The 6875-nt window shown below is 42.4% G+C and overlaps 1 pseudogene; it reads right to left on the bottom strand.

Moving 5' to 3' along the window:
- LOC140357026 (uncharacterized) overlaps positions 1-6634 on the bottom strand; it is a 29138-nt pseudogene extending 22504 nt beyond the window's left edge.
- Between the last annotated feature and the right edge of the window lie 241 nt (positions 6635-6875).

The following is a 6875-nucleotide window of genomic DNA, read 5'->3' on the forward strand; positions in this document are numbered from 1 at the left end:
TCCAACATTTTGCTTTGCTTTCTGCAACAGTGTCTTAATTATGAAAAGGTAATGTCTCTTAAAGGTCTCTATGGACACATATGTCCTACAGAGGCCATTTTGTTCAGAAAGAGCTCTTTGAATAGAAATTTAACGTTAAACATACCGGTCGCATACAATAGTGTCTTGAAGCCATGGGGCGGGAAAAGCCCTGTCCATTCTGACGCTAATCAGGTACTCAGTGATGAGGGAGCTAACATCAGCTAACAAAAGGGTTTTGATAGCCCTTTACAGTTAGGATACAAAGGAGAGTAATCTCAAGTGAAATTGTAAACACCCTTCATAGAGTAGAATAAATATTTGCATTCTCAGACTACATCCACATATTGAGAATGACTCAATGAAGGAGTTGGGAAAAAAAAAAAACAGTGTCCAGATGATGAGCTCATTTATGGTAAAACATGAACATTAGCAGGCGTTTGATATGAAAACACATGCATCTGATAAAAGCCTTAGCCGCTAAGGCTTTTCAACAGTGTGGACTCTCATGTGTTTTATTAAGCTGCCTGAGTGGAAAATGCCTTCTGACAAACATCACAGCTGTAAGGTTTCTCTCCAGTGTGGACTCTCATGTGTGATGTTAAGTGGCTTAACTGGGAAAATGCCGTCTCACAAACATCACAGCTGTAAGGTTTTTCTCCAGTGTGGATTCTCATGTGTGTTATTAAGCTGCTTGAGCATGAAAATGTCTTCTGACAAACATCACAGCTGTAAGGTTTCTCTCCAGTGTGGATTCTGGTGTGACTTTTGAGAGCGCTTGCTGTAGAAAAACTGTTTCCACACTGGTCACACTCATTTAGTGTTATTCCTGTGTGGGTTGTGTAGTGATTCGAGAGCTCAGGTGATGTTCTAAAGGCCTTTTCACACTGGTCACACTTAAAAGGTTTCTCTCCAGTGTGGACTCTCATGTGTTTTTTTAAGCAGCTTGAGCTTGAAAATGCCTTCTCACAAACATCACAGCTGTAAGGTTTTTCTCCAGTGTGGACTCTCATGTGTGATGTTAAGTGGCTTGAGCTTGAAAATGCCTTCTCACAAACATTACAGCTGTAAGGTTTATCTCCAGTGTGGACTCTCATGTGTCTTATTAAGTTGCTCAAGATTGAAAATGTCTTCTGACAAACATCACAGCTGTAAGGTTTCTCTCCAGTGTGGACTCTCATGTGTGTTGTTAAGCTGCTTGAGCTTGAAAATGTCTTCTGACAAACATCACAGCTGTAAGGTTTCTCTCCAGTGTGGATTCTGGTGTGACTTTTGAGAGCGCTTGCTGTAGAAAAACTGTTTCCACACTGGTCACACTCATTTAGTGTTATTCCTGTGTGGGTTGTGTAGTGATTCGAGAGCTCAGGTGATGTTCTAAAAGCCTTTTCACACTGGTCACACTTAAAAGGTTTCTCTCCAGTGTGGACTCTCATGTGTTTTTTTAAGTAGCTTGAGCTTGAAAATGTCTTCTCACAAACATCACAGTTGTAAGATTTCTCTCCAGTGTGGATACTAGTGTGTATTTTGAGAGCTCTTGCTGTAGGAAAACTGTTTCCACACTGGTCACACTCGTATGGTTTTTCTCCTGTGTGAGTTCTGTAGTGTTTCTTGAGCGCAGAAGAACAGCTCCATGTCTTTCCACACTGGTCACAGGTGAACCCAATTCTTCTGATGGACTTTTAGATCTGCCATGAACACAGAAAAAGAAGATGTTAAGTAATAATAGGGTTAAATAAATAACTTATACTTTTGTCAATTCCTTATCACCATTGAGAGTGGTGTTGTCATGGAAAAAATAAGTCATTTTCACAAGGTTCAGTGAGTTATGAAACGAACAGAACTTTACTGTTTCTATAAGAATGTGGACAGTATAACAGGCTCTGGCTTTGGGTGAGGACCGACAGCATCAAACAAGTCTAGCCAGAGCTCTGTCATTCAAACATGTTTACATTCAACATTTAATGAATGTAACACATTGATTTAATTTAACAATTAAATGTGTTTGTGTGAATGAGGGTAAAGTGGGAGAGTCATGTTTGATCCTTTGTATTTCACATTCTGAGTACTTTATTTTCCAGAGTTTTTTTTGGACTGTAGGCTTTGACAGGACAGTGCAGTGGGAAATGGGAATGAGACTGGGGAACGACATGCAGCAAACAGGTGAAAGCCGGACTCAAACTCATGAGGCCGCAGCCCGCCCCACACGGCAGGCGTCTCTCAATGCTCGGGGTTTGAGAGACTCGACTAAAACCAAAGCACATCGTTTTCTTCTTCAAGAGACACACACCAAAAACACTGATGAAAAATGTTGGGGAGACAAAATATATTTTAGTTATGGAACAAATTGGTCAGCAGGAGTCGCAATGCTTCTACACAACATTCCTGGGAAGGTAATTGGCTCTAAAAATGGCAGTTTGGGTCACTTGACTGGGCAACAGTTCACACCTGAGAGAACTTCATAAGAAGAAAAAAATGTGTGTTTCCGGTAACTCGACCTGGATTTCAAAATAATGAAAACCAGACCTTAAACATTTTATTGCATATTTACTGGCCGTATGTTTCGAGAATGTCAAATTGTGAGAGCAAACTCAAAAGCTGCGGGGAAAAAAACATTTGTGGGCATCGTAAGCTATGAAAATCACCACACATTTGATTAGTTTTGTTTTACCCACGGGCGCATCCATGTATGCGCCCGTGGGATTTAATCATATAACCGTTACATGAGCAAACATATTTCACAAACGTGGTGTGAGTACAGCGCCAGATCAACTCGGGGAACTTGCAGCTGTTCAGAGCAGCGACAAAAAAGTGTGGTTTGTTGCCGTGCGCAAACCAGCAAGAACTCGTCACAGAGCGGTGTTGTGTTGCCTGTGATAGCACGTGTGAACACAATGATTGGGAACATTTGTGGAATTATATATATATATATATATATATATATAATAATAATAATAATAATAATAATAATAATAATAATAATAGAAATCCTGCGCACTGTCTTACTTGCAAATAAAAATGTATTGGTAAAGAGACAACGTTTCGGCAACTGGGCCTTCAAAAAATAGTGATTAATACTATTTTTGACGTATGTGTAATTCATCATGAGGTGTCACTATTTGTCTATCGTTTTGTGATTAAAGGTGCCATAACATGCTTTTTTTCACGTTTCGTAGTCTAGTGTAGTCTAGTGTATAATTGGTAATAATAAGGGTTGTGCAACAGCCTTAACATAATAGTTAAGAAATATCACCCAGACCTTGGACCCCCTCACCAACCCGGAAATGCAAACGGCTTGGTTTGATATTCGCCCCCAACCTTGCGAAGAGCGATCTGGCTCCCCCGCCCAACCCGTGACGTAGTCTCAGAGAGCGTGTGTGCCCCGCCCACCCGTGACGTAGCCCCACAGCTGTCTGCTCCGCGCTGCGCAGCTCCGCGCGAATGAGTGAGAATCTATCTATCTATCTATCTATCTATCTATCTATCTATCTATAGAGATAGAGATGGATAAAAAAGTCTTATGTCCATCGCGCTCTTATTTCCTGGTTTTTCGTATCGGATAGAACTTCTCTCCGTTTATTTTCCCGGTTGCTGCATCAAGTGCCACATAAACCTTCACCATTGTGATAATAGTAAAGAGTGCGATATCATTAATGACGTTTTGGGCCTCTTTGAGCCGTGTTTCCTCGTAAATCGAAGCAGAAAAACTCCGGAATGAGCTTGAAGGGAGACAGCAGCGCGGAGCCGGGGGGAAGGGGGCGGGAGGCGGCAGGCGGGGGGTGAGGGGGGCTAATGACGCGTGCTTGCCCTTATGACGCGGTCTTGCCCCACCGCCCGTCAGTTTGGAGATTTGTGGAAAGGAGATAGTCTGTAATATAGCTAAACACTGCGGGAATCAATCAAAAAAACACTCTGGACAAATATGAAGCACAAATAGCAATGTAAGAAGGTTAAAAGCTCTGAAAAGTCGATTTTGCATGTTATGGGACCTTTAACATCTGTGATTGGCCACTCCTATTTTTTAGGCCACTCCTATTTAAACCTCTGTCCCATCCTCAGTTACCCATTTGCCTGACGAAGGCCCAGTTGCCGAAACGTTGCCTCTTTACCAATACATTTTTATTCGCAAGTAAGACAGTGTGCGGGATTTCTTTCCCTAGTACAGTAACTTTTTTTTTTAAATGCACAAATGCAGGTTGTCGCAGTTTTTATTTTATTTTTTAACACTTTAACAGTGCACCTTTTTTGAGGTAGCTTGAATAAGAAACAATAGTGCAGAATTTGAATTAAATAAAAAAGCAGCTCAACTTAAAATCCCCAGAAGCATGTAAACAAATAAACAAAGTGTATTAAAATTGCAACAGTGTCATAAAGTAAGGCCATAATGTGCTTTTCAGAACTGCACTCTTAATACTCTTGGGCTTAAATAATAAAACGTATGTTTTTCTTGATGAAATCCATCTGTTGTCGAGTCGAGAGTAGGCCAGGGGCCAGTGTTTGAAGCGACCTACACTCATCCTCGCAGTAACCACGGTGTCTATCACGCCATGTTGGGAAAGCAAGTTCTGTACGCAAAGATGGCCAGAATGTGCGACGCAGCGCACACTCCGCACCCCCGTCTCACACATAGCTTTCTTCATATGAGTATGACAGTAATTGCACATGAATATGACAGTATTGCACATGGTTAAATCAGTATTGCACATGTTCAGGGCTAGCAGTGTTTGTTATACAGTCTGACAGCAGCAGGAAGGAAAGACCTGTGAAACCTCTCCCTCGCACAGCGAGGTTGGATCAGTCTCTCTGAAGCTGCTCTCCAGAGCGGACAGAGTGTCCTGCAGGGGGCGACACTCATGGTCCAGCATAGATGTGAATCTAGTCAGGACCCTTGTCCAGCTTCTTCCTCTCCCTCTCTGTGATGCTGCTGCTCCAGCAGGCCACACCTACAGGAGCTGATGCCACCACAGAGTCAGAGAAGGTCTTCAGGAGTGGCCCTGTCACTCCAAAAGACCTGAGTCTCATGAGGTAGAGCCGACTCTGGCTCTTCCTGTACAGTGCGTCTGTGTTATGAGTCCAGTTCAGTTTGTGGTTCGGATGAACACCCAGGTCCTTGTATGAGTCACTCTCTCAATGTCCCGTCCCTGGATGTTCACTGGTGAGGGGGCAGTGGGGTGGCCTCTGTGGAAGTCCACCACCATCTCCTTGGTCTTCCCCGCGTTGATGAGGAGGTGGTTCCGCTGACACCAGCATTAAATCTAGTTCCACTCCCGTCATTCAAACATACAAGACCCTTCATATCCATTAAATCCTCTATCACCAACCCATTCTCATCATTATGCCCACAACGTACTATGAGCATTAAAATCACCACAACATGTAGATTTGCCCTCAAGATGAACCATAAAATCCTGCAGACCCTCCAGTGTTAAACGCTTAAGATGAGATAAGATATTCCTTTTTTGTCCACACATGGGGAAATTTTGTTGTTGCAACGCAGGTAGATTCAGAGGAAAGGGATAGATAACTTATAGGAAGTTTAAAAAGCACTCTTAATAGAAGAACTCTCCCCCACACTTCTATCACAATGAATTATAATTCTTTCCCTTTACTTAAAACTCTATACTGATCCCATTCCTGATAAATATTGCACATCCTCCACCATTTCCTCCTTGCCTATCCCTTCGAACACACTCGTACCCTCTAATAACAAAATCTAATGTTGGCTTTAGCCAGGTTTCTTGAACACAAATGACATCCGGTTTCACCTTACTATCTTGTACATATCCTTTAAATTCCTGTCCATTTGCAATGAGACTCCTGGCATTCCACTGCAGTATAATCAGGTCTTCTCACTTGTTTCTCCTCCTGCCTTACTGTTCCCCTCTAACCTTTTGTTCATTAGCTCCCAAGAGATACCTTTAGCACCCAAGAATTTCTCCGCCCCCTCTACTATCATCTTAGCTTTGTCTGGTTTACGTTTGACTTGTTCAGAGCAATTTATCACATAAGACAAAAATACTACCAAGTCATCAACAGCAAGTACTATACTTGTTCCTCCTCTTTTTGGAACAACACTGGTGTCAGCAGTGTTTCCTCGTTTCTGTATTTGGACCTTCGTTGCAGCTTCTGCATACGAGATGTTATTCAACATATTTACCTTTTCAATTTGTACAGCTTTCTTTCTTACCTCACATCCACCAAACGTCGCAGTGTGCTGTCCCCCACAATTACAGCACTTAATCTGAGCATTTTCCTCACATTCTTCAATCTTATGTTCACCTCCACATTTTAAACATTTCTGCTTCCCTCTTTACACCGCTGCTATGTGGCCATAAAGCTGACACTTGTAGCACCGGAGTGGAGGAGGGACATATTCTCTTACCAGGAAACTCAAACAGCCGACCTTCACTCTCTCAGGAAGCACATCTTTAAATTCCAATAAAACCGACATGCTCTGAATTCTTTGGCCATCACTCCATCTCATCAATCTCTTAACAGAATCCACCCCTGCACCCAAACTGTTTTTAAACTTATCCAGATCTTCATCCAGGGGGATTCCTGTGACTACTCCACGTGCTCCTTTCCTTTCTCCAACAACCTTAAACTCACTTACAGCCATCTTTCCAATGCTACTAATCTGCATTGCTGAGTTTTTCTGCGCCTCCGAATCACACACAATCAGTAGATTACCATCTCTCAACACTGGCAAATGCTACATCCCCCAATATCTTCTTTATCTCCCTTGACAGCGCCAAGATTCCAATTTTTCCTAACTCACTCTCAGTTTTAAATTGAAGGATTACTTTAGGATTATTCTGCTCTCTCACTACTCTTTTCCGACCCTCCGATCTCCCTTCATC

Source organism: Eucyclogobius newberryi, unplaced genomic scaffold (genome assembly GCF_026437365.1).
Source record: "Eucyclogobius newberryi isolate DKJ021-1_F unplaced genomic scaffold, fEucNew1.0.hap1 SCAF_121, whole genome shotgun sequence".
Lineage (NCBI taxonomy): Eukaryota > Metazoa > Chordata > Actinopteri > Gobiiformes > Gobiidae > Eucyclogobius > Eucyclogobius newberryi.